The sequence below is a fragment of the Bufo bufo genome, chromosome 4 (genome assembly GCF_905171765.1).
Source record: "Bufo bufo chromosome 4, aBufBuf1.1, whole genome shotgun sequence".
Taxonomy (NCBI): Eukaryota; Metazoa; Chordata; class Amphibia; order Anura; family Bufonidae; genus Bufo; species Bufo bufo.
In genome coordinates this window covers 629169691-629196539 of record NC_053392.1, presented here as the reverse complement: position 1 = coordinate 629196539, position 26849 = coordinate 629169691, and the positions used below count along the sequence as shown (strand labels likewise).

Sequence of the window (26849 nt, the reverse complement as noted above, 5' to 3'; positions counted from 1 at the left end):
GGCTATGGACTATTTACTGTAAGAGCAGTGAGACTATGGACTCTTTACTGTAAGAGCAGTGAGACTATGGGCTCTTTACTGTAAGAGCAGTGAGACTATGGACTCTATACTGTAAGAGCAGTGAGACTATGGACTATTACTGTAAGAGCATTGAGACTATGGACTCTTTACTGTAAGAGCAGTGAGACTATGGGCTCTTTACTGTAAGAGCAGTGAGACTATGGACTCTTTACTGTAAGAGCAGTGAGACTATGGGCTCTTTACTGTAAGAGCAGTGAGACTATGGACTCTTTACTGTAAGAGCAGTGAGACTATGGACTCTTTACTGTAAGAGCAGTGAGACTATGGACTCTTTACTATAAGAGCAGTGAGACTATGGACTCTTTACTGTAAGAGCAGTGAGACTATGGACTCTATACTGTAAGAGCAGTGAGACTATGGACTATTACTGTAAGAGCAGTGAGACTATGGACTCTTTATGGTAAGAGCAGTGAGACTATGGACTCTTTACTGTAAGAGCAGAGAGACTATGGACTCTTCACTGTAAGAGCAGTGAGACTATGGACTCTTTACTGTAAGAGCAGCGAGACTATGGACTCTTTACTCCAAGAGCAGCGAGACCATGGACTCTTTACTGTAAGAGCAGTGAGACTATGGACTCTTTACTGTAAGAGCAGTGAGACTATGGACTATTACTGTAAGAGCAGTGAGACTATGGACTCTTTATGGTAAGAGCAGTGAGACTATGGACTCTTTACTGTAAGAGCAGTGAGACTATGGACTCTTTACTGTAAGAGCAGTGAGACTATGGACTCTTTACTGTAAGAGCAGTGAGACTATGGACTCTTTACTGTAAGAGCAGTGAGACTATGGACTCTTTACTGTAAGAGCAGTGAGACTATGGGCTCTTCACTGTAAGAGCAGTGAGACTATGGACTCTTTACTGTATGAGCAGTGAGACTATGGGCTCTTTACTGTAAGAGCAGTGAGACTATGGACTCTTTACTGTAAGAGCAGTGAGACTATGGACTCTTTACTGTAAGAGCAGTGAGACTATGGACTCTTTACTGTAAGAGCAGTGAGACTATGGACTCTTTACTGTAAGAGCAGTGAGACTATGGACTCTTTACTGTAAGAGCAGTGAGACTATGGACTATTACTGTAAGAGCAGTGAGACTATGGACTCTTTATGGTAAGAGCAGTGAGACTATGGACTCTTTACTGTAAGAGCAGAGAGACTATGGACTCTACTGTAAGAGCAGTGAGACTATGGACTCTTTATGGTAAGAGCAGTGAGACTATGGACTCTTTACTGTAAGAGCAGTGAGACTATGGTCTCTTTACTGTAAGAGCAGTGAGACTATGGACTCTATACTGTAAGAGCAGTGAGACTATGGACTCTTTACTGTAAGAGCAGTGAGACTATGGACTCTTTACTGTAAGAGCAGTGAGACTATGGACTATTACTGTAAGAGCAGTGAGACTATGGACTCTTTATGGTAAGAGCAGTGAGACTATGGACTCTTTACTGTAAGAGCAGAGAGACTATGGACTCTACTGTAAGAGCAGTGAGACTATGGACTCTTTATGGTAAGAGCAGTGAGACTATGGACTCTTTACTGTAAGAGCAGTGAGACTATGGTCTCTTTACTGTAAGAGCAGTGAGACTATGGACTCTATACTGTAAGAGCAGTGAGACTATGGACTCTTTACTGTAAGAGCAGTGAGACTATGGACTCTTTACTGTAAGAGCAGTGAGACTATGGACTCTATACTGTAAGAGCAGTGAGACTATGGACTCTTTACTGTAAGAGCAGTGAGACTATGGACTCTTTACTGTAAGAGCAGTGAGACTATGGACTATTACTGTAAGAGCAGTGAGACTATGGACTCTTTATGGTAAGAGCAGTGAGACTATGGACTCTTTACTGTAAGAGCAGAGAGACTATGGACTCTACTGTAAGAGCAGTGAGACTATGGACTCTTTATGGTAAGAGCAGTGAGACTATGGACTCTTTACTGTAAGAGCAGTGAGACTATGGTCTCTTTACTGTAAGAGCAGTGAGACTATGGACTCTTTATGGTAAGAGCAGTGAGACTATGGACTCTTTACTGTAAGAGCAGAGAGACTATGGACTCTACTGTAAGAGCAGTGAGACTATGGACTCTTTATGGTAAGAGCAGTGAGACTATGGACTCTTTACTGTAAGAGCAGTGAGACTATGGTCTCTTTACTGTAAGAGCAGTGAGACTATGGACTCTATACTGTAAGAGCAGTGAGACTATGGACTCTTTACTGTAAGAGCAGTGAGACTATGGACTCTTTACTGTAAGAGCAGTGAGACTATGGACTCTTTACTGTAAGAGCAGTGAGACTATGGACTCTGTACTGTAAGAGCAGTGAGACTATGGACTCTTTACTGTAAGAGCAGTGAGACTATGGACTCTTTACTGTAAGAGCAGTGAGACTATGGACTCTGTACTGTAAGAGCAGCGAGACTATGGACTCTTTACTGTAAGAGCAGTGAGACTATGGACTCTTTACGGTAAGAGCAGTGAGACTATGGAGCTCTCTGCCTGAGGAGGTGGTGATGGGGAGTACAATAAAGGAGTTCAGGAGGGGCCTGGATGTATTTCTGGAGTGTAATAATATTACAAGTTATAGCTACTAGAGGGGGGTCGTTGATCCAGGGAGTTATTCTGATGCCTGATTTTATTCCCCTAAAGTGGGGAAAATTGGCTTCTACCTCACAGGTTTTTTTTTTGCCTTCCTCTGGATCAACTTGCAGGATAACAGGCCGAACTGGATGGACAAATGTCTTATTTCGGCCTTATGTACTATGTTACTATGACACTGTTATGGGGGATCTGTGGATGACACACTGTTATGGAAGATCTGGGGATACGCACTGTTATGGGGGATCTGTGGATGACACTGTTATGGAGGGGATCTGTGGATGACACTGTTATGGGGGGACCTGTGGATGACACACTGTTATGTGGGATCTGAAAGGTTAAATAGAATAAACAAAAGAAGAACCAGGGTGCATTAAGAAGCAGATTTCTTTCAAGATCTGAGGATGACACTGTTATGGGGAATCTGTGTATGGCACTGTTATGGAGGGGATCTGTGGATGACACTGTTATGGGGGATCTGTGGATACACACAGTTATGGGGTCATCTGTGGATGCCACTATTATGGGGGATCTGTGGATACGCACTGTTATGGGGATCTGTGGATACGCACTGTTATGGGGGATCTGTAGATGACACTGTTATGGAGGGGATCTGTGGATGATGCACTGTTATGGGGGTCTGTGGATGACACTGTTATGGGGATCTGTGGATGACACTGTTATGGAGGGGATCTGTGGATGACACTGTTATGGAGGGGATCTGTGAATGACACTGTTATGGTGGGATCTGTGGATGACACTGTTATGGGGGATCTGTGGGTGGCACTGTTATAGGGGATCTGTGGATATGCACTGTTATGGGGGATCTGTGGATATGCACTGTTATGGGGGATCTGTGGATATGCACTGTTATGGGGATCTGTGGATGACACTGTTATGGGGTACTGTGTATACGCACTGTTATGGGGGATCTGTGGATGAAGCATTGTTATGGGGGATCTGTGAATATGCACTGTTATGGGGATCTGTGGATGACACTGTTATGGATGGGATCTGTGGATTACACTGTTATGGGGGATCTGTGGATGACACACTGTTATGGGGAATCTGTGGATACGCACAGTTATGGGGGATCTGTGGATATGCACTGTTGTGGGGGATCTGTGGATGACACTGTTATGGAGGGGATCTGTGGATGAAACTGTTACGGGGGATCTGTGGATACGCACTGTTATGGCGGATCTGTGGATGACAATGTTATAGAGGAGATCTGTGGATGACACTGTTATGGAGGGGATCTGTGAATTACACTGATATGGGGGATCTGTGGATGATACTGTTATGGGGGATCTGTGGATGATACTGTTATGGGGGATCTGTGGATGACACTGTTATGGGGATCTGTGAATACGCACTGTTATGGGGGATCTGTGGGTGACACTGTTATGGGTATCTGTGGATGACACTGTTATGGGGATCTGTGGATGACATTGTTATGGGGGGGGATCTGTGGATGGCACTGTTACGAGGGATCTGTGGATGGCACTGTTACGGGGATCTGTGGATACACACTGTTATGGGGGATCTGTGGATACGCACTGTTATGGGGGATCTGTGGATGACACTGTTATGGAGGGGATCTGTGGATGACACTGTTATGGGGGATCTGTGGATGACACTGTTATGGAGGGGATCTGTGGATGACACTGTTATGGGGGATCTGTGGATACACACTGTTATGGGGTCATCTGTGGATGCCACTGTTATGGGGGATCTGTGGATACGCACTGTTATGGGGATCTGTGGATACGCACTGTTATGGGGGATCTGTAGATGACACTGTTATGGAGCGGATCTGTGGATGATGCACTGTTATGGGGGTCTGTGGATGATGCACTGTTATGGGGGTCTGTGGATGACACTGATATGGAAGGGATCTGTGAATACGCACTGTTATGGGGGAACTGTAGATGACACTGTTATGGAGGGGATCTGTGGATGAAACTGTTATGGGGATCTGTGGATGACACTGTTATGGAGGGGATCTGTGGATGACACTGTTATGGGGGATCTGTGGATGACACAGTTATGGAGGGGATCTGTGGATGACACTGTTATGGAGGGGATCTGTGGATGACACTGTTATGGAGGGGATCTTTGGATAACACTGTTATGGAGGGGATCTGTGGATGGCACTGTTATGGAGGGGATCTGTGGATGACACTGCTATGGGGGGATCTGTGGATATGCACTGTTATGGGGGATCTGTGTATGACACTGTTATGGAGGGGATCTGTGGATACGCAATGTTATGGGGGATCTGTGGATGACACTGCTATGAGGGATCTGTGGATGACACATATATAGCATCTTATGCTATATGTGTGTCATCCACCGATCCCCCTCATAAAAGTGTCCCTGTGTAAATAGTGAATGACCCCATACAGGGGTCGAGTGCCGGCAACTGATATTGGAATGGCAGCGGGGCCCGGTGCAGTCACTGTATTCTATTACACCGGTCCCCACTGACTGTAGTATTCATATGTAACCTGTAGGCCTAGGAGCTCAATGGAGCAGGCGGAGCAGGCGCGTGACGTAGTGAGTGACGTTACGCTGCCGCCCGGCCTGCCTGCTACTGGAGTTTTGAGTGAGTACCAAGTGGATTGCGATACTGCTTCAGAGGATTTCTATAGTTTAACAATAGTTGCCCCATAATATGCACTGCCATTTTACCCAACGTTTGGGGGGGGGGGGGGGGGGGGAGTGCGTCTTATAGGGCGAAAAATACGGTAATCTTCCAAAATGCTTGTTAAATACTAAATGACATGCCAAAATATCTCCAACACAAAAGGTACAAGTGCTAACTATTTAATCAACTAAAGTACATAATAGTATTGCCAAGGAGACCAAAAAGAGTCACAAAGCTCCTCAACAGTTCAAAAAACAGTGTTACAGCCACAATACCCATCCCAGTGTCCCCCACTTACCCAACGCATTTCGCCAGATGGCTTCGTCAGGGGAAGTCCCTCTGTGTGTTTTATTCTATTGAATCATATACAAACGGAAAATGCAAATGTGATCGCACACTACATCCAGCCCTCTGCCCTGCCTCCATGCTGGATGAGACATTGGTTTATATTTTGCCCAAAGCATAGTAAGCCACTCACCACGTCAAGGTCGCCTCTATGGAGTGGTCCCTAACACTAGTTCCTACCTGTTCATGGGCCATGACAGCCACACAAAATCCAGGGAATGCAGGTCAGCATGCAAGCCAAGTACACTTTGCTTGTAACCCCGTCCGGTGCCATTACAGCTTTCATCGGATCCAGGGATGCAAGTACCAACATGCATGCTGATCCCACCATATACTTCTCCTGGAGCCAAATGGCTAATGGTAGGTTCTATATAAGCAGACTCAGTTTTATACTGACTTTAAAACCAGCCTCCAGGACAGATTAACTGGTCAGGTGTGCTTGACTCAAAGGAGATCGCCACGCCTCCAATACATACCACAAAGAAAAAAGTGGGGGGTTGAGTCCGCACAACCTGTATGTAGGTGCACATCACTATGGAGAAATACATATACAAACGGAAAATGCAAATGTGATCGCACACTACATCCAGCACTCTGCCCTCCATGCTGGATGAGACATTGGTTTATATTTTGGCCAAAGCATAGTAAGCCACTCACAGCATCAAGGTCGCCTCTATGGAGTGGTCCCTAACACTAGTTCCTACCTGTTCATGGGCCATGACAGCCACATAAAATCCAGGGAATGCAGGTCAGCATGCAAGCCAAGTACACTTTGCTTGTAACCCCGTCCGGTGCCATTACAGCTTTCATCGGATCCAGGGATGCAAGTACCAACATGCATGCTGAACCCACCATATACTTCTCCTGGAGCCAAATGGCCACTGGTAGGTTCTATATAAGCAGACTCAGTTTTATACTGACTTTAAAACCAGCCTCCAGGACAGATTAACTGGTCAGGTGTGCTTGACTCAAAGGAGATCGCCACGCCTCCAATATATACTACAAAGAAAAAAATATAAGGGGTTGAGCCCGCACAACCTGCCTGCAGGTGCACATCACTATGGCGAAATACATACACAAACGGAAAATGCAAATGTGATCGATTTTATGTGGCTGTCATGGCCCATGAACAGGTAGGAACTAGTGTTAGGGACCACTCAATTGAGACGACCTTGACGCGGTGAGTGGCTTACTATGCTTTGGCCAAAATATAAACCAATGTCTCATCCAGCATGGAGGGCAGAGTGCTGGATGTAGTGTGCGATCACATTTGCATTTTCCGTTTGTATATGTATTTCCCCATAGTGATGTGCACCTGCAGGCAGGTTGTGCTGACTCAACCCCCCACTTTTTTCTATTGAATCATGTTGACTCCATTGTGTGTCTTTTACTGTATACATTTAATAAAGATTCTCTGCTAATAAATTGGCCGTGTGTCGTTTCGTGACCTGGGCATGCACATGCAGTTTGTAGGTTTGGTATAGTCTTTATGTGGCCCTGACAGGTCGTTTCTATAGGTTCTTTTTATCACTATTATAGGTAGCGTTAGATACAGAAGAAGCCATAATTACCCTAGGGGGGTTGCTTCGTCTCGGATTTTGGTGGCGTGTTGCAGGGGCGTGCCATCGAGGTCGGATGAGTGGAGGTCTCATCTGGGGACTCGCCCCTATCTCCAGAACAAAACTCCCAAAGTGGCTGCTCTCCATTCACTGCTATGGGAGTTACAAACATGCTCACTCTGCAATTTTTGGAGGTGAGTATAGAGCGCACTGGGCATGCATGACCACCTTTATGTTCTCCGTGGGACTGCCAGAAATAGCCGAGCCAGTGCTCGGCTTTCTTCAGAACTGCCATAAAGGTGAATGAAGGGTGGCCACGCTTGTGCAGCATGCTCTCTATCACTTCAGAAGCCCTTTTCTGGGGATGGGTCCCAAAGGTGGAAAACCCTCGCCTGTCTGACTTTGATGGCGTGTCCTAGTGATGTGCCAGGGTCTGAGATGAGACAATCCCTTTAACTCCAGTTTTTCATTAAACCAATTCAATACAATATTGTGACAGTCTAGTGGATGCCGGCATATAGACATACATCATAGACATCTCCTGACGTAATATTGCAACATTATGTTGTTTAAAAGCTGTTTATCTAGTGACACACATCAGGAGTCAGGACGTGTCCATCACAGAAGAGAGAGAAGGAAGGACACATCTGTATACTAGTGACCTAGATGGGTTGGTCATTTTCTGTGAGACTAAAACCCAAATCTATGGAAACCCTAGGATTTTCCGATGCCCTCAAATCTTGCTACCTGGCAAATTAGTGCTCATTGTAGAACCAAAAGACGGCCGTAGAAATCGAACTGTCCGCTGTATCCAACTTTTTAATGGATGGGATGCAGTTTCTACAGACTGGATGACACTGTGGATGATGTTCCAAGGGCAACTTGACCCTTGTATCAGTTAAACATGCCTCACCACAGTATGGAAAATGTGGGTTAATACTAAATCTGTTCATCATAACTTTCGATTTATCTATTTTACGCTTTATGCATTTTATGTGGTAAGTAAAACCACAATACTCGTCAGCAGAGCATTTCACCACTTCCTCCCTTGGACACAGAACAACAAAGTGTGAAGTGCAGGAATTTGTTTATTGACAAAGAAAAATACAAAATTATTTTCCATACAACTTGATCTTTAACATCATAAAATTTCTCATTTTTACCCCCAAACCCCCCCCCCCCCTTCCTTTCAATGCGTCTCCTACGCCTTCCAAGGTCCAAGACGTAGAAGGGATGACGGTGGGGTGAAAGCAGGAAGACTTAAGACTTCTAAATCCCGCATATCTTATTCTATTTCTCCTCAATATTTCTTTGCTTGTATACATTTTTTTAATATCTCTTAATCTTATTAACCAGATTTAACCATATATAAACACTAGGAATATTTCATGAAAACCATCCTCACGTGATTAAAAGTCTACAGACGCCCTTGAATGGTTGGACTCTGTTGAGAAATAGGACTCTGGCTCAGCGTAGGGGAGCGGTGGGGCGGAGTTGGCGGGTTGGGGTGGGGGGGTCGCGGAGCGGGAGGGGCGTAATGGAAGAGGTTGACAGGGTGAATTCCTTTTGTGAACCAGTCTGGGGGTGTGGGGAGAGGGGGGTTGGCGTGGGTGTGAGTGCGGTCGCGGTTGTCGCTATGGGGTAGTGGACGACTCCCTTACAAAGCTAAAACGTAATGAATGACAACGTTTTAACTTGGAACGTACGAGGGCTAGGGGATAAAACAAAGCGGATTATTGTTTTTGACTTGATTTCTCGACATCTCCCCGCAATTGTGGCATTGCTTAAAACTCACGCGTCACCGGAGATCCCCATATACCTATTGAAGAAATGGGCAAAAGATCAATTCCAATCCAGCTTTTCTTCATACTCCCGTGGGGTCAGCGTATATGTGCACAAAAATGTTGACTACGCATCGGTGGAACATCAGTGTCACAACCAGACAGCTGAGAAGCTCTGACAGAAGCCTTTCAGAACCTCCTCCTTGAGTTTTCTTTGTTTTGGTTTTCAGTTCCTCATCTCGTTAGCCTCTCTCAGCTGTCATGCAGTTGGACTGATTTCTTCCCTTTAAATTCCTCCCCATAATGCAGTAGTGTGCGGCTTATACAACTTCCTGGAGTGTGTGTGCATGCTGTTCCTATTTCCCAGTCTTCTGCAAGATAAGTGCTGTATATTTATTTGTGATTTTCTGTTTGCTGGATCTTAGGTGACCCTGACTCCCTCCGTGCCTAGTGTAGGGAGCCGGTGGTCGTGTCCCCTCACTATTGTAGGGTCTTCAGGTGTTAGATAGTCGAGGTACGTGGATATGCGACCATCCACCTTTGGGGTGTTCGCATAGGCTGAGCAGTCAGGGAGAGTGTGCCAGGTCTCATGCAGGGGTCTCCCTTTTGTTCCTTAGTTGTGGATCCAGTGAGTCATAGATTATTTTGCATTGTCTTGTTTCCTGTACACCATCCGTGACATTATAAGCCGCCAAAACCGTCTCAAGCATGGATCTGGTTTCACTTTTGGCTGAACGCTTCCAGGGTCTTTCATTGGAGGTAGCTGATCTCCGTAAGACTTTTTCTCAGTTTCAAGTGACCGGTTCAGCTTGCGTTCATGGAGTTTGTGCTGAGCCTAAGATCTCGCTCCCGGATACGTTCTCCGGGGGTAGTGAGAATTTTGTGCGTTTTAGAGAGGCTTGCAAACTCCATTTTTGCCTTCTTCCCCATTCCTCTGGTGATGAGGAACGGAGGGTGGGGATCATTATATCGCTGCTCAGGGGTAACGCTCAGTCCTGGGCCTTTTCGCTGCCGGAGGGGGCACAGAAATCATTAAAGGGCATAGTTCACAATATCCGTTTAATTGTTAATGATACTCATGTTGTGGATGTGTCATGTTTCGTCCTTAGCGGTTTGCCTACTCCTCTAGTGTTGGGGCTACCCTGGCTCACTAAACATAACCCCACCATTGATTGGCAAGCGAGACAAATAAATGGTTGGAGTGACTTTTGCAGAGAGAATTGCCTCATAACATCTGTTTCTGAGGTTTCTACTAAGATTGTACCACCTTTCCTCTCTGAATTTTCAGATGTCTTCTCTGAGAGTGGAGTTCAGGATTTGCCCCCGCACAGGGAGTACGATTGCCCTATTAATCTCATCCCAGGCGCCAAGCTGCCTAAATCTCGTTTATACAATCTTTCCCAACCTGAGAGGGTCGCTATGCGTGCTTATATCTCTGAGAGTCTTAGAAAAGGACACATACGACCCTCGAAGTCACCTGTTGCCGCTGTTTTTTTCTTTGTTAAGAAAAAAGATGGTTCTTTAAGACCTTGTCTGGATTTCAGGGAGCTGAACAGTATCACTATTCGTGACCCTTATCCGCTTCCTCTGATCCCGGACCTGTTTAACCAGGTTGTTGGGGCTAAAGTCTTTTCCAAATTAGACCTAAGAGGGGCATACAACCTGGTCAGGGTCAGAGAAGGAGACGAATGGAAGACGGCCTTCAATACCCCTGAGGGCCATTTTGAGAATTTGGTTATGCCTTTTGGTTTGATGAATGCCCCAGCCGTTTTTCAGCATTTCGTGAACAGCATTTTTTATCATTTAATGGGAAAATTTGTATTAGTGTATTTGGATGACATTTTGATTTTTTCTCCTGATTTCAAAACTCATAAGGGACACTTACGTCAGGTCTTGCTCATCCTGCGGGAGAATAAATTATACGCAAAACTGGAAAAATGTGTGTTTGCGGTTCCAGAAATTCAATTTCTGGGGTTTCTTCTCTCCGCTTCTGGTTTTCGCATGGACCCCGAGAAGGTCCGCGCTGTGCTTGAGTGGGAGCTTCCTGAGAATCAGAAGGCGCTGATGCGTTTTTTGGGCTTTGCCAATTATTACAGGAAGTTTATTTAGAATTATTCCTCTGTTGTTAAACCACTCACTGATATGACCAGAAAGGGGGTAGATTTTTCTTCCTGGTCGGTAGAGGCGTGTAAGGCTTTTTCTAATATCAAGGAGAGTTTTGCTTCCGATCCCTTCCTGGTACAACCTGATATTTCTTTACCCTTCATAGTTGAGGTTGATGCTTCTGAGGTAGGTGTGGGTGCAGTCTTGTCTCAGGGTTCCTCTCCTGCCAAATGGCGACCGTGTGCCTTTTTCTCGAAGAAACTCTCCTCCGCAGAGAGAAATTACGATGTGGGAGATAGGGAATTGTTGGCCATCAAGTTGGCTTTTGAGGAATGGCGCCATTGGCTAGAGGGAGCCAGACACCCTATTACCGTGTTTACTGACCATAAAAATCTGGCCTACTTGGAGTCAGCCAAGCGTCTGAACCCGAGACAGGCCAGATAGTCTTTGTTCTTTTCAAGGTTTGATTTTGTTGTCACGTTCCGCCCTGGGGTTAAGAATGTGAAGGCAGATGCCCTGTCACGTTGTTTTCCGGGAGGTGGGAATTTTGAAGACCCGGGTCCCATTTTGGCTGAAGGTGTGGTGGTCTCTGCTCTTTTTCCTGAATTGGAGGCAGAGGTGCAGGCAGCCCAGTCAGAGGCTCCTGATCTTTGTCCTCCTGGGAGGTTGTTTGTGCCTCTCGCTTTGAGACACAAGATTTTTAAGGAACACCACGATACGGTCCTTGCTGGGCACCCGGGGACAAGAGCCACACTGGATCTCATCGCTCAGAGATTCTGGTGGCCTGCGCTTCGTAAGTCGGTTGAGGGTTTTGTGGCAGCCTGCGAGACTTGCGCTCGTGCCAAAGTCCCTCATTCACGTCCATCAGGTTCTCTCCTTCCCTTACCCATTCCTTCCCGTCCTTGGACACATCTGTCCATGTTCATAACGGACCTGCCTAGTTTCTCGGGGAAGACTGTTATTCTGGTGGTGGTAGACCGTTTTAGCAAAATGGTGCATTTCATCCCTTTTCCTGGTTTGCCCAATGCTAAGACGCTGGCGCAGGCATTTATTGACCACATTGTCAAATTGCATGGTATTCCTTCAGACATAGTCTCTTATAGGGGCACGCAGTTTGTTTCCAGATTCTGGAAGGCTTTCTGTTCTCGCTTGGGGGTTCGGTTGTCATTCTCTTCTGCTTTCCACCCGCAGTCGAATGGCCAGACGGAGCGAATCTGGAGACATATCTGCGCTGTTTTGTGGCGGAGAATCAGTGTTCTTTTTTGTCCTTGCTGAGTTTGCTTTAAATAACCGTCGTCAGGAGTCCTCTGATAAGTCACCATTTTTTGGTGCATATGGGTTTCATCCGCAGTTTGGGACTTTCTCGGGAGAGGGGTCTTCTGGTTTACCTGATGAGGACAGATTCTCCTCGTCTTTGTCATCTATTTGGCAAAAGATTCAGGATAATCTAAAGAGCATGAGTGAGAGATATAAACGTGTGGCAGATAAGAGACGTGTGCCTGGTCCGGACCTGAATGTTGGTGATCTGGTGTGGTTGTCTACCAAGAATATCAAATTGAAGGTTCCCTCCTGGAAGTTGGGTCCTAGGTTTATTGGGCCTTACAAGATCCTGTCTGTCATCAATCCTGTTGCCTACCGTCTTGATCTCCCTCAGACTTGGATGATCCATAATGTTTTTCATAAGTCCTTATTGAAACCTTATGTTCAACCCATTGTACCCTCGCCTTTGCCTCCTCCTCCGATTATGGTTGATGGGAATCTTGAATTTCAGGTCTCTAGGATTGTGGATTCTCGTCTTGTCCGCGGTTCCCTCCAGTACCTCGTTCATTGGGAGGGTTATGGTCCTGAGGAGAGGATGTGGGTCCCAGTGACGGACATTAAGGCCACTCGTCTCATCAGGGCTTTCCATAGGTCCCATCCTGAGAAGGTGGGCTCTGAGTGTCCGGAGTCCACTCGTAGAGGGAGGGGTACTGTCACAACCAGACAGCTGAGAAGCTCTGACAGAAGCCTTTCAGAACCTCCTCCTTGAGTTTTCTTTGTTTTGGTTTTCAGTTCCTCATCTCGTTAGCCTCTCTCAGCTGTCATGCAGTTGGACTGATTGCTTCCCTTTAAATTCCTCCCCATAATGCAGTAGTGTGCGGCTTATACAACTTCCTGGAGTGTGTGTGCATGCTGTTCCTATTTCCCAGTCTTCTGCAAGATAAGTGCTGTATATTTATTTGTGATTTTCTGTTTGCTGGATCTTAGGTGACCCTGACTCCCTCCGTGTCTAGTGTAGGGAGCCGGTGGTCGTGTCCCCTCACTATTGTAGGGTCTTCAGGTGTTAGATAGTCGAGGTACGTGGATATGCGACCATCCACCTTTGGGGTGTTCGCATAGGCTGAGCAGTCAGGGAGAGTGTGCCAGGTCTCATGCAGGGGTCTCCCTTTTGTTCCTTAGTTGTGGATCCAGTGAGTCATAGATTATTTTGCATTGTCTTGTTTCCTGTACACCATCCGTGACAATCAGATTGATAGTGATGGGAGATACGTCTTCCTTCATGGCTGGATTAGCATTTTGACATTTTTTTACATCCCCCCCTCCATTTGCCATGACAGTCCTTAATGAACTTGCCACGTTTGTATATAACAGAGAGCGGTGTCCGGTATTAGTATCGGGGGACTTTAATTGCGTCCTGGACCCCGAAATGGACAGAGTATCCAATATCGTAAAATATAATGGGACTCAGGGAAAACACGTATTATTCCAGGGGTTTTGTCAGGAAACGGGGCTAATAGACATTTGGTGGAAGCTATATGGCAATAGGCAGGTGTTCTCATGCTTTAGTAAGACATATAATGCCATGTCTAGAATTGATATTGCAATGGCCAACAGTGATATGATCGCCTTAATCTCTAAAATGAAATATGAGACTCATGGAATCTCAGACCACTCGCCGATCTTGAACTCTCACTGGTTATCTATCATAAAAGACCAAGACAGGATAAATAAGGAATTAGCCCAATTTTGGACACAAAATATGGGATCAACCCATATTCACTTTGTGTGGGACGCGATGAAAGCGTACCTTCGCGGCCTGTACTATAGTATAATTATAGTAAAAAGGGCAGAGTTTCTTAAAGAAGAGAAAGGTCTGGAGGAGAATTTAAAATATCTGGAAGTAACCCTCATAGGATCATTTTAGTGAGTCGGGAAAGCCAGGCAAATTACTAGTCTCCATAATATCTAACCAAAGAGGATGTAATAAAATTAGGCAGATCCAAACAAGTGATGGGCAGATTACGAACAAGGCAGAGGAAATTGAGGGGGAATTTGTAAAGTATTTGTAAAGATGCTCGCCATGTGCCGAGCATCGAGATGCTCAAGCCGAACAGGTGTTCGGCCGAGCATGCTCGATCATCACTAATCATTTAGTCAGAGATCATGTAGACAGAGGTCATGTAGTCAGGATCATGTCGTCAGAGACCATGTAGTCAAAGATCATGTAGTCAGAGACCATGTAGTCAGAAATCATGTAGACAGAGGCCATGTAGACAGAGACCATGTAGACAGAGGTCATGTAGTCAGAGACCATGTAGTCAGAGATCATGTTGTCAGAGACCATGTAGTCAGAGATCATGTAGACAGAGGTCATGTAGACAGAGGTGATGTAGTCAGGATCATGTCGTCAGAGACCATGTAGTCAGAGACCATTTAGTCAGAAATCATGTAGTCAGAGGTCATGTAGACAGAAGTCATGTAGACAGAGGTCATGTAGACAGAGGTCATGTAGACAGAGACCATGTAGACAGAGGTCATGTAGACAGAGACCATGTAGACAGAGGTCATGTAGACAGAGACCATGTAGACAGAGGTCATGTAGTCAGAGACCATGTAGTCAGAGACCATGTTGTCAGAGACCATGTAGTCAGAGATCATGTAGTCAGAGATTATGTATAGAGATGAGCGAATTTCATATTTTGAAATTCGTTCACTGGTAAAAGGTGAATTGCATTATGGATTTCATTACCACGGACCATGACGCAATTCTATGACGGAATGCATAACAGAAACGGGACGGATCCGTTTTTCAGCCCTTAGACTTCTATTATGACGGAATGCCTCTAAAGGCATTCTGTTATGCATTCCGTCATAGAATTGTGTTATGGTAACGGAATCCATAACGCAATTCACCTTTTAGGGTACTTTCATACTAGCGTTCTGATAATACAGCCGTCTGCATCCGTTATGAACAGATCCGGTTGTATTATCTGTAACATTGCCAAGACGGATCCATCATGGACTCCACTGAAAGTCAATGGGGGACGGATCCGTTTACTATTGTGGCAGATTGTGGCAGAGAAAGCGGATCCGTCCCCATTGACTTGCATTTTGGGTCATGACGGATTCGTTTTGCTCCACATCCCAGGATGGAAAGCACGCTGCTCTCCGGTATGAGAACGCAACTGAAAGCATTTTGGAGCGCTCCGTTCTGTTCAGTTACGTTTTGTCCCCATTGACAATGAATGGGGACAAAACTGAAGCGTTTTTTTCCAGTATTGAGACGCTATGACGGATCTCAATACTGGAAAATATTAACGCTAATGTGAAAGTAGCCTAAGCCAGTAAACCAAGCGTGAACGAATTTCATAACCTGAAATTCTCTCATCTCAAGTTATGTAGCAGGAGTCATGTAGTCAGAGGTCATGTAGTCAGAGGTCATGTAGTCAGAGGTCATGTAGTCAGAGGTCATGTAGTCAGAGGTCATGTAGTCAGAGGTCATGTAATAAGAGGTCATGTAGTCAGAGGTCATGTAGTCAGAGGTCATGTAGTTAGAGGTCATGTAGTCGGAGGTTATGTAGTCAGAGGTCATGTAGTCAGAGGTCATGTAGTCGGAGGTCATGTAGTCGGAGGTTATGTAGTCGGAGGTCATGTAGTCGGAGGTCATGTAGTAAGAGGTCATGTAGTCAGAGGTCATGTAGTCAGAGGTCATGTAATCAGAGGTCATGTAGTCAGAGGTCATGTAGTCGGAGGTCATGTAGTAAGAGGTCATGTAGTCAGAGGTCATGTAGTCGGAGGTCATGCAGACAGAGGTCATGCAGTCAGGGGTCATGTAGTCAGAGGTCATGTAGTCGGAGGTCATGTAGTCAGAGGTCATGTAGTCAGGGGTCATGTAGTCAGAGGTCATGTAGTCGGAGGTCATGTAGTCAGAGGTCATGTAATCAGAGGTCATGTAGTCAGAGGTCATGTAGTCAGAGGTCATGTAGTCAGAGGTCATGTAGTCAGGGGTCATGCAGACAGAGGTCATGAAGTCAGGGGTCATGCAGACAGAGGTCATGAAGTCAGAGGTCATGTACTCCAGGTCCTGAAAAAAAAAGAAGTTTAGAACTGAGCACGTCTCATTATCTAGTGATTAACCCTTTATCTTCTACATCCTGTTGTAGTCTGCCTTTTGTGATCCAGTTTGTGTTGCAGCGTAATCCAGAGGCTGCACATCGCTGCCGCAGACCGTTACTACCCCAAGGCCCCGACATCCACTGGTTTTATCCTTTTCTTATAGACCAGCCTCAGGAGAAGAAGAAGACGAGAGCACCCAAGAGACGAGGGAGTCCTGCAGCAGCCAACTGTCCAGTATGTGACATTACCGCAGCCAGTAATCGCCGTCTGTACGTGTTCAGACCTGACTGTCATATTGCTTGTGTGTTCACAGGTCTAGAGATGGACTGCTCGGAGACATACGGCGATCAAACAGAAGGTAAATAGGACCCTTCGTTATTTCGACGGTTCTCGCCACTTGTGGTCCTGGACGGACAAACTGCTGATTCTGTCAGTTCTGAGAAGGGGGCGCTCTAAGTACCTGTAGAAGGGCCGCTGGGCCGAGCGTATTGTCAGCCGGCGGTCTAATGCAGGGATCAGCAACCTTCAGCACTGCAGCTGTGGTGAAACTACGACTCTCCCAGCATGTTCCATTCACTTATTCTGAAAACAGCTAGGCACGTGTGCATGCTGGGAGTTGTAGTTTCACCACAGCTGGAGCGGTGAAGGTTGCTGGCCCCTGGTCTGCCGTGTATGGGAGCATGCAGGAGAGAAGGATCCGTGTCCATTTGTTTTTTTTGCGGCCCGTATGCGGAACCATTCACTTCAATGGGGCTGCAAAATAAAACAGAAATGACTCCGTGTGATTCGCAAAATGAGGTACGCACACGGCCAGTATTCGTGTTTTGAGGATCCACAATTTGCAGACCACAAAACATCCAGCGGTCGCGTGGCACGTTTTGTTTTTTTCTTCTTCTGAACTGTCAGAAGAACAGAACCCCCCCCCAGAAAAAAATAAAAGAAAAAAACGGATCCTTTACTTTAACCATTCGTTGTGCTCATATTGAAATGTACGCCGTCCATCAAATATAAAACAGGAGCCTTAGCCCCTGAAATTGCATAGGTTACGTGTAGGGCATACACAAACACGAGGCGCGGCAGCCGCCAGCTCATGACCCATAGAACAGTCCTCCATCTTGTGTCTTATAAAGAATGGTTTGGAGAAGTTTTGATCCCGATGTCCGGCGTTTTCTTTCTGCTGCAGGATCCAACAACCAGGAGATGAAGAGCGCCTCCAACAGCCTGGAGATGAAGAGCGCCTCCAACAGCCTGGAGATGAAGAGCGCCTCCAACAGCCAGGAGATGAAGAGCGCCTCCAACAGCCTGGAGATGAAGAGCGCCTCCAGCAGCCAGGAGATGAAGAGCGCCTCCAACAGCCTGGAGATGAAGAGCGCCTCCAGCAGCCTGGAGTCCTGTAGGTACCAGCGCGCGCCCCGCCGCACTGTCTGTCACACCGTCATCCGTCTAATCTCTTGTATTGTTTAAGACATGGACTGTTCGGAGGACAAAGAAGAAGAGGAGGAAGAGGAAGAGGAGGAGGAGAGCCGGAAGGAAAACGAGGATAACGGTAAATGCTCGGTGAGGCAGGAAATCGCCCATTGTCGTTACCGACTGCCGCTTTCTTCTTGATAAAGTCTTATCAAAAATATGATAAAACATTTTCAAACATAGGCGAATGAGGCGGGGGCCGCAGTGAGAGCCCCTCGCCTGGACTCGGCCCCTCTCAGAATGAGCAGCACCTTCTGCTGTGACCGGCCATCAGTGGAGCGTCAGGAGGGATCTGGGATCTACCTGTCCTTCCATCTCTCAGTGACGTTCATGTACAAAATCTATAAGTAATGATCAGGAGAAACCTCATAGCAGCCTACAATAACCTGCAGATTGTCCTCTCCTGCTGCAGCCTACATTGGGTAGATGGGTAGAAGGACATGCTCCCTCCAGAGCAGGATTATACCAGAAGAGGATGGCCGCCTGTAAACACCATAATATGATCTATGAAGAGGTCCACAGGATAGGTCGTCAATATCAGATCAGTGAGGGTCCTACTCCCGGCACCCCTATCAATCAGCCGACAGAAAGCAGCGGTGCACCGAAGCCAGCACAGCTCAGTAATGTAATGTACACAGTGACTGCACCAGCAGAATAGTGAGTGCAGCTCTGGAGTATAATACAGGATGTAACTCAGGATCAGTACAGGATAAGTAATGTGTGTACACAGTGACTGCACCAGCAGAATAGTGAGTGCAGCTCTGGAGTATAATACAGGATGTAACTCAGGATCAGTACAGGATAAGTAATGTATGTACACAGTGACTGCACCAGCAGAATAGTGAGTGCAGCTCTGGAGTATAATACAGGATGTAACTCAGGATCAGTACAGGATAAGTAATGTATGTACACAGTGACTGCACCAGCAGAATGGTGAGTGCAGCTCTGGAGTATAATACAGGATGTAACTCAGGATCAGTACAGGATAAGTAATGTAATGTATGTACACAGTGACTGCACCAGCAGAATAGTGAGTGCAGCTCTGGAGTATAATACAGGATGTAACTCAGGATCAGTACAGGATAAGTAATGTATGTACACAGTGACTGCACCATCAGAATAGTGAGTGCAGCTCTGGAGTATAATACAGAATGTAACTCAGGATCAGTACAGGATAAGTAATGTATGTACACAGTGACTGCACCAGCAGAATGGTGAGTGCAGCTCTGGAGTATAATACAGGATGTAACTCAGGATCAGTACAGGATAAGTAATGTATGTACACAGTGACTGCACCAGCAGAATAGTGAGTGCAGCTATGGAGTATAATACAGGATGTAACTCAGGATCAGTACAGGATAAGTAATGTGTGTACACAGTGACTGCACCAGCAGAATAGAGAGTGCAGCTCTGGAGTATAATACAGGATGTAACTCAGGATCAGTACAGGATAAGTAATGTATGTACACAGTGACTGCACCAGGAGAATAGTGAGTGCAGCTCTGGAGTATAATACAGGAGGTAACTCAAGATCAGTACAGGATAAGTAATGTATGTACACAGTGACTGCACCAGCAGAATAGTGAGTGCAGCTCTGGAGTATAATACAGGATGTAACTCAGGATCAGTACAGGATAAGTAATGTGTGTACACAGTGACTGCACCAGCAGAATAGAGAGTGCAGCTCTGGAGTATAATACAGGATGTAACTCAGGATCAGTACAGGATAAGTAATGTATGTACACAGTGACTGCACCAGGAGAATAGTGAGTGCAGCTCTGGAGTATAATACAGGAGGTAACTCAAGATCAGTACAGGATAAGTAATGTATGTACACAGTGACTGCACCAGCAGAATAGTGAGTGCAGCTCTGGAGTATAATACAGGATGTAACTGAGGATCAGTACAGGATGAGTAATGTATGTACACAGTGACTGCACCAGCAGAATAGTGAGTGCAGCTCTGCAGTATAATACAGGATGTAACTCAGGATCAGTACAGGATAAGTAATGTATGTACACAGTGACTGCACCAGCAGAATAGTGAGTGCAGCTCTGGAGTATAATACAGGATGTAACTCAGGATCAGTACAGGATAAGTAATGTATGTACACAGTGACTCCACCAGCAGAATACTGAGTGCAGCTCTGGAGTATAATACAGGATGTAACTCAGGATCAGTACAGGATAAGTAATGTAATGTATGTACAAAGTGACTTCACCAGCAGAATAGTGAGTGCAGCTCTGGAGTATAATACAGGATGTGACTCAGGATCAGTACAGGATAAGTAATGTATGTACACAGTGACTGCACCAGCAGAATAGTGAGTGCAGCTCTGGGGTATAATACAGGATGTAACTCAGGATCAGTACAGGATAAGTAATGTATGTACACAGTGACTGCACCAGCAGAATAGTGAGTGCAGCTCTGGGGTATAATACAGGATGTAACTCAGGATAAGTACAGGATAAGTAATGTATCTACACAGTGACTGCACCAGCAGAATAGGCAGTGCAGCTTGGAGTATAATATAAGATGTAACTCAATGATTTTCCTAGTCTACGACGTAAAGTCATAGTTTTATTAAAGACACGGAGGCGAGTATTGCTATCTCCTTCTTTACTCTCCACCAATAGCAGCAAAGAAAAGATTTACATAATCATAACAATAAAGGACCCTCCCCTGACAGATCCTATAATAAGCAGCTTCCTCTTCTCTAACTTCCTCTTTCTTTGTATCCGTGACACCAACTGCATCACCGTAACTGGAACTGGAACCGGAACTGGTACTGGACCCGAGAAACGACAACCCTTCTGGTCCACCATACCGTAGAATCAAGCCAACCTGGCTAACGCTTCTGAAAACGACGTAGAACTCCATACACAGTGGAAACTCAACCTGGAACAGATAAGTCCAATGCCAACGAAGCGTATCCAACTGGCCAACCTGGCCCAACTGTGGTAGAGAAATCAACCGGAAGTACGGCATCCTAGACTGGATCGACCTTCAACCTGAAAAAGAGAACAGACCATAGGTCCAGGTGAAACAATACGTCAGGACTAATTGCGTCCGGAATCCCCGTACTCAAATAGACACACTTGGGGTTGAAGGACTGAAAACAATATAAATCTTAATAAATAACATTAAAGATAATGATAATTCTAATAAATATAATAACAATAATGACAATAATAATAATAACAAACTTAACAGGATCTATCATACAATGAGGCAAAATGAAAAACCCCTGTAAAAAACTGCGAGGAGACCCCAGGGAGGGAACAGGGTGGGCAATACTCGCCTCCGTGTCTTTAATAAAACTATGACTTTACGTTGTAGACTAGGAAAATCATTGAGTTTTACAGCAAGACACGGAGGCTCATATTGCAAGTTCAAAGTCGCTTAATAATAGAAGCAAACAAATGAGCCTGAGGACGGAAATAGAATTCCCTAAACATGGTGACATTAGACCAATCAGCCAAGCGCATAACGTTCTCCAATCTGGCTCCTGAAACCGACAAAGAGGTGGCAGAAGCACTCCGCGCAAAATGGGCAGTGAAGACGGAAGTGTCTATACCAGCTAGCGACATGACCCATTTAAGCCAGCGTGCCAACGTCGGGCTAGAAACCGGCCCAAAAGGATGTCGGATAGACAGGAACAATTGAGATATGGCGGAAGACCGATGGGCCCTAGTCCTGGATTCGTATTCCCTAAGGCAAGCCACAGGACACAAAATCGGAGATGTAGGGAAACTGGGGTAGGAGAGAAACCTGATGTTAGTCTTGGTGCGACGCAAAATGTTAAAAGTGACCCCCTCCGGGGTGAAAGAACGAGCGTCATAATCAAGGGCCCGAACATCAGAGACCCTTTTGCAAGAAATAAGACAAAACAAAGCCAACAATTTAGCTGACAACTGTCTCAATGAAAGGGCAGAATTATCCGGCCAAGAAGATAAAAAGGAAAGAACCAGAGAGACGTCCCAGGTAGTAGAAAAACGAGGCCGAAGAGGACGCGCCAACCGAGAGCCTCGCAACAGACGAGAGACTGAAGGATGTTGACCTGCAGGGACGCCCTCATAACCTAGATGGGTAGATGAAATAGCTGACCTGAACAGGTTGATGGTCCGGTATGCCTTTCCCGCCTCAAAAAGTGAGGTGAGAAACTGCAACAGGTGAGCTACAGGTGCCGAAACGGGATCCAAGTTCCGTTCCACGCACCAGCCAGCCCAATTTCTCCAGGCTGCCCGATAAGACTTTCTGGTGCCGGGAGCCCATGCGTTGTCCAGTACCGTCGAGTCGCTTCCGAAATGCCATCGACAGCTCCAGGTGTCCGGAGATCCAGCATGCCAGCAGCCGAAGGGAGCCGTCGAGAAGAAGTGGGTGGTGTAGACCCTGAGGGTTGCGGAGGAGATCCGAACGAGACGGGAGAAGTACTTCCACTAGGATCTTCAGCAACGAAGGGAACCAGACCTGAGACCCCCAGAACGAAACCACCAACACCAAGTCCGCCAGATGTCGCTGAACCTGAAGGAGAGTCCTCGGAATCATCGAGAACGGGGGAAACGCGTAAAGACGGGATACAGACCAATCCTGGAGGAAAGCATCCACCGCCACTGCCTCCGGATCCGGACGCCAGCTGAAGAACCGGGTAAGTTGCCTGTTGAGTCCAGAGGCAAAGAGGTCGATGGACATCGGACCCCATATGTCCGAAATCGCTGAGAACACCTCCGGATCCAACTGCCAATCGCTGCCGTCCGACGGGTAGCGAGAGTTCCAATCCGCCCGAACATTGCTCAGGCCCGGCAAGTATTCCGCCTGCACCATGATGTCCCTGGAAAGGCAAAATGACCAAAACTCCTTGGCTAACCGGGCCAAGATTGCCGAGTGAGTACCGCCCAACCGGTTGACGTATCGGACTGCCGAGATATTGTCCATCCGCAGTCTGATGCACGCATTGGCGATCCCGTTGGAGAAGCTCCTGACTGCAAACGAACCGGCTAGGAGCTCCAAGGCGTTGATGTGGAGGAGAGACTCCTCCGCCGACCAGGATCCTCCCGTGGAAACTCCGTTGCAATGAGCGCCCCAAAGCTGGAGGCTCGCATCCGACTCGATGGTCAACTCTGGCAGGAATCCAAAGATACCCTTGCCATTCCACGCTTCCAGATTGGCGATCCACCAACTCAACTCTTCTTGGGCTTCCGAGTCCAGGACCACCACGTCCGCAAAGGAGGCACCGGTCCGAAGATGCGCGATCTTCAGTCGCTGGAGAGCCCGGTAGTGCAATGGGGCCGGAAACACAGCTTGAATTGATGAAGCTAGCAGTCCGATGATGCGGGCCAGGTGACGCAACGAGAGGTGGGGAATGAGAAGAGCATGCTTCAACTCCTTGCGTATCGCACGCAACTTCGTCATCGGAAGACTGAGGGATTCCGAGATCGAATCGACCATGAAGCCCAGGAATTCCATCCACTGCGATGGGATGAGGCATGACTTCTCTGTGTTGAGGAGGAACCCGAGGCCCGTCAGTAGGTCCACTGTCCATTGCAGATGTTCTAGCAGACCCACACTGGACTCGTGCAACAGGAGGATGTCGTCCAGGTAAACGATGAGGCGTACACCACGACTTCTCAACCAAGATACGACTGGACGTAGCAGTTTGGTGAAGCACCAAGGAGCTGAAGACAGCCCGAATGGGAGACAGGTGAACCTCCAGATCTCTCCTTTCCACCAGAACCGGAGAAGATCCCTGGAACGAGTGGCCACTGGGACCGTCAGGTAAGCATCTTTTAGATCCAGCTTTACCATCCAGTCTCCAGGATTCAATAGGTCCCAAAGAAGGTGAATCCCCTCCATCTTGAAATGACGGTAGCGTACCACCGTATTCAGAGCGCGAAGGTTGATGACCGGTCTCATCTGACCCCCTTTTTTCTGAACGAGGAATATGTTGCTGACGACACCCCACTCTGTAGGAGGGGCCCGCTCTATCGTCTGTTTTTGTAGGAGAGAGAATAGCTCCGTGTCTACTAGTGCGCAGTCTGAGCGCAAAAACGGTATGGGCGGGGGGGATGGAACCCGGCACGGGGAACCCGTAAGCTCTATGTGGAAGCCCCTGGTCAGTACCCATGGATCTGATGCGATGAGGCCCCAAGCATGAGAAAAAAGTTGGAGTCTGCCCCCTACACAAGGGACCATAGAATCCCCAATCTGGGGAAGACTTACCAAAGGGTCTGCGGGAGTTGGGGTTGCCTCTGAAGGAGCGAGATCTCCACTGGCCTCCTCTGGTCGAGAAGAAGGGTGAGGGGTTGCGTTGTTCCTGGAAGGGAGGTCGCTGTCCAAAGGAACCTCTACCTGCGCCACGGGCTTGAAAGTTTGTACGGCCGGACAGGCGGCCCCTGTTACTGACGGCCCGATTAGAGACCCGTCCCTGGAATACCCTGCGCATAGATGACTGGGCCTTGTCTAGCGCGGTGAAGGTACCGACATATCGGCCCATATCCTTGATAAAAGAGTCTCCGAATAGGAGCCCCTGGGCGTCCTTACCCGCTTCTGTGAGCGCCAAGTTAGACAATTTGGGGTCTATTTTGAATAAAATGGCTTTACGCCTTTCAATTGCCAAAGAGGTGTTGGCGTTCCCTGCTATGCAGATCGCCCTTTGGGTCCAACCCCGCAATTCTTCAGGGTCGATCGGGGAGCCGTCAGTCCTAGCCGTCTCGGCTAGTTCAAAAATCTTGGCCAGCGGGCCAAATATGTCTAATATTTTATCCTGGCAGCTGCGCAGAGCTGAGTCCAGGTCCTTTTTGGGGTTCCAATCAGTTTTGGCCAGGAATTGTGACATTTTTGGATCCACAACGGGAGTGTCACATACTTTGTTGGGGACTAGTGGCCTGGGGCACTCGGCTCTAAGTTTATTCCGTGTTTCACGGCTTAGAGGGTGACGCACCCAGTGCTCTAAATAACTACCCACATGTTCAGTGGGAAGCCACTCCGCCGATCGAGGGTGATGCAAGGTCTCGGGATCGAACATAGGTTCGCCCGCAGAATCTAGCAGTGCATCAGACCGGTTAATGGCGGAGGAGGACGCTACGTCCTTGGCAGAGGAGGCCGCAGTAGCGGAGACTGAGGGGCCCTGAACTGGGGGAGCAACATCCTCCTCTGACATATAATCATCATCCGCAAAAGCCTCCTCGTCCGATACTCTATCCGAGTCAGACTCATTAGGGGTTTGTGCTCTAGCGCACTTCCATGTTCGCGCCCGTTCTGCCTGGCGTGATGAGGCTCATTTTCGTGAACTATGCACGTAATCTTGGGTGGCAGGATGCGCACCAGTCAAGGTCTCCTGTGGTACAGGAGGTTCAGTACAGGTAGGCTGCGGTGAGCTATGGGTATCCTGCAGAGCTATACTTGTAGGCCACGCTGATAGCGCCTGGGTAATGCTCTGGGACAGAATAGTGGTCATGGAGCCCATGGCTGCCATGAAAGCATCAGACACAGAGCGCTGAAATGCCTGTGCCTGTGCATCCTCCCCAGGAGCCCTATGATCCTCAGGAGAAGAGGGGGGAACATTAGTGGGAGACTGTGCAGGATGGGACATTATGAGGTAAACAGACCTGAAATTCACTGGCCGCAAGTAAGGGGGAGGTAGCTAAGCAAAGACTATCCTAGTAAGCGTAGCGCAAGGTACCACAATACGGGGGACCGCAGCTAGAAGAACGAGGGCGGCAGGAGCAGCAAGCAGGGAGGACCGCTGTGGACGAACGCTGGGTACGAACTGCCCACGAGAAATCGCGACCAAGAACAAGCAAATGGCCGCCGAGATCTCGCGGGACAATCGCGTCATCCAAGATGGCCGCCGAGATCTCGCGAGATCTCGCGTCCGGCCGGGAAGCAAGGCCCGAATTGCGGGCAGACTGAAGCGAGGAAGACGGGGAGGGAGGCCCCGCCTCCCGATGCAGAGATAAGCGGTCGGAAGGGGGAACGCTGCGCAGAAAACGGAGTGTGGTAAGGGGATGAAAATGAAAACAGGTCAATTGGCAAATACAGAACCTAAAGGGGAATAGAAAACAGTGGGGGAAAACCCACCAGGAAGCGCTGCACATAAGGGTTAGTCACCCTAGATGAAAGCAGCGCAGACAAACAACCTGTAAGAAAAACAGCACTATAGCAAAATGACAAGAGAAAATGAAGGTGCACTTAGCTGGAGGAGCAGCAAAGAAAGAGGAAGATACAGAAGAGGACACTGCTTATTATAGGATCTGTCAGGGGAGGGGCCTTTGTTGTTATGATTATGTAAATTTCTTCTTTGCTGCTATTGGTGGAAGTAAAGAAGGAGATAGCAATACGAAGCCTCCGTGTCTTGCTGTAAAACTCAGGATCAGTACAGGGTAAGTAATGTATGTACACAGTGACTGCACCAGCAGAATAGTGAGTGCAGCTCTGGAGTATAATACAGGATGTAACTCAGGATCAGTACAGGATAAGTAATGTATGTACACAGTGACTGCACCAGCAGAATAGTGAGTGCAGCTCTGGGGTATAATACAGGATGTAACTCAGGATCAGTATAGGATAAGTAATGTATGTACACAGTGACTGCACCAGCAGAATAGTGAGTGCAGCTCTGGAGTATAATACAGGATGTAACTCAGGATCAGTACAGGATAAGTAATGTATGTACACAGTGACTGCACCAACAGAATAGGGAGTGCAGCTCGGGGGTATAATACAGGATGTAACTCAGGATCAGTATAGGATAAGTAATGTATGTACACAGTGACTGCACCAGCAGAATAGTGAGTGCAGCTCTGGAGTATAATACAGGATGTAACTCAGGATCAGTACAGGATAAGTAATGTATGTACACAGTGACTGCACCAACAGAATAGGGAGTGCAGC

The 26849-nt window shown here is 47.2% G+C and overlaps 1 long non-coding RNA gene across 1 annotated transcript in view; it reads left to right on the top strand.

Moving 5' to 3' along the window:
* Positions 1–17732, top strand: part of LOC120999804 — a 37826-nt gene extending 20094 nt beyond the window's left edge. Inside the window, exons 2-4 of the long non-coding RNA XR_005778651.1 lie at positions 16654–16724; positions 16804–16848; positions 17674–17732. This is a non-coding gene — a long non-coding RNA (uncharacterized LOC120999804). The remainder of the gene's footprint in view (positions 1–16653; positions 16725–16803; positions 16849–17673) is intronic.
* The last annotated feature ends 9117 nt before the right edge of the window (positions 17733–26849 follow it).